We start from the raw sequence: 2,296 nt of genomic DNA on the forward strand, positions 1-2,296 counted from the left end.
CAGTGTTATTATTAGATTGACTGGTGCCTCAGCTATACTTGTTTACTTATAAAAGTCAGTTAGTTTGGCGCATGTTTGACAATACAGTCGATCATCACCATGAAATAATGAAGCAATCTACAAAATTCAACATTGTTGAATTTTGTAGCAACATTAATAGCTAACTCAAATGCATTATCATATAAACTTTTAAAACATATCAACTAAATTAAACAACAATATTGGTGATCACATAATGGTAATATTTTCTTGAATACATTTAGTTTTGTGCTTAGCTTAATTTCATAAGGAAGACTTATGGAATAATTATTTTGGCTGATAAACCCGGTAAGTAGCTTTGACACCTGTGAAAGTTTACAGTCTTTGATTAACTCGTAATGTTAATAATTTAGATATAGGAAAATACACTATTTATTTTGCTGGAATCAAATTATACAACACAATCTTAATACAATTAGGAAATATGATTTACTGAAATTAAAAATAAATTTTATTTAAGATGCGTTTCGCTATATAGTAGCTTCATCAGTTAGACTGGTGTTCAACTTATGAAGCTACCGTATAGTGAAACGCATCTTAAATAAAATTTACTGTGAAAATTCTATATGATCATGGATAGTAATAAAATAAATTTGAAAAATTATTTGCTCTATTTTATTTTCCAATTAATTAACTGGTAAAAGTTCTGAACATATTTCTAATACCCATGATTTCAATTTTTTTTATTGAACTTCATTGTTACTATATAAGTTATTACGAACTTATTAATTTCTTTCTGTAAAGAAATTTGATGCCTATCCACCATAAAAAGGATATGACTACAGGTAAATATCATTACACCAAGTCTAAATATCTAAAATTTTGTTAACAAGCCTCTCTGGCTTACAGGAGACTGTATAGAAGTTGAAAAGCTTCAAACTTCTTCGAAACAACTGTTTTTCAAAATATACACTACGAATGAACATGAACCAATTTTCAATTTTTACCAGCATTCAAACCATTCATATCATAACGACTTCATTTTAAAATTTATGCTTTCTTCCTTTGGAAGTTTTCCATTTTTTTTTTGTATGAAGATGGAGAAATAGAAAGGGAAAACCTTTTTTTACGGTAATATTTTTAAACTATTCAATTTATTGTCAATTATGAGTACTATGAACTAAGTTATAGATTGAATAGTGCGATATGAAAATTTGTTTTAAATTATTGTTAGATACTACTATGAATACCACGACCAAATATTAGAATTCTACTCTTTGCTATGATCACGTTAATGAGCAAATATTACTCTTGGGTTTGTAAATATTACACAGCACTACTGCATGCCTTACACTTTTTGATAATCCCACACATTTCCAAGGGATTTGAACGGAAACTAAATATCTCCAGTTTTTCTCAAATAGTTTTCAAACTATAGTTTGTGAAAAAAACGACAGATTTATTTGTTAAAACAAATTTCGTCATTGGTAATTTTTTATATCTGCAGTTATTTCGACGAGAATCAGTGAATAATAGGAAAAAAAATTAGTTTTAACAATAAAACACAAAATGGAAGGAGCATACAGCTAAAACTGAATCTAATGTATATCTATATACTGAATTGGAGGGGTTATATTTTTAGGAGTGATTAATTTTTGGGAAAGTAAGTTTTTGGCTTTCTAATACTCCATCTTGATACAAAAAAAGGATGAGGGAATCTTCCAAAGAAAGGAAGGAAGTAATCAATTTGAAAATAAGTAACTCTATATATGGATGTGTAGATCATGCAAAGAAGTAACTTTCAGACACAAGCTGAAGAATATAAACATTGAATTACACGAAAAAAAAAATCGAAACAAATACTTCTATATGAACACTGAATTATACAGAAGATACTTTTCTCTACTCGGTTTGTATTTCAAACATTCGTTGTGGAATAAAAATCAGATATCATTCACATGAGTTCTACTTTAAATGAATGGTAACAAATTGCACTTACATGGAACACTGACATTTTCACTGGTAAACATTGATGTTTCGCTTTAAGACATGTATAGAGTTACTCGTCGGTCGGTAGCCAAGCGGTTCGGGGTGGGTGATTTGTTCACTCACTCGAATTGACTGCCGTGTTGGTCGGTGGTTCAAGCTCTAGTCTGAACGATCGATCTTCACTTGCTATCGTCCAACCCGTGTTAGGAATTACACGTTAAAAGGTAAGACCTCGTTAATCCTTGGCTCGCACAAGTTTCGACTTCTGAGGGTTGTCGCGTAGGGGTGCGACAGCTGGTTAACGGAAAAACAGATTTTAAACAGATTT

This window comes from Leptinotarsa decemlineata, unplaced genomic scaffold (genome assembly GCF_025532065.1).
Source record: "Leptinotarsa decemlineata unplaced genomic scaffold, Ldec_3_MD MMD2_tig00026354_RagTag_RagTag, whole genome shotgun sequence".
NCBI classification, from domain to species: domain Eukaryota; kingdom Metazoa; phylum Arthropoda; class Insecta; order Coleoptera; family Chrysomelidae; genus Leptinotarsa; species Leptinotarsa decemlineata.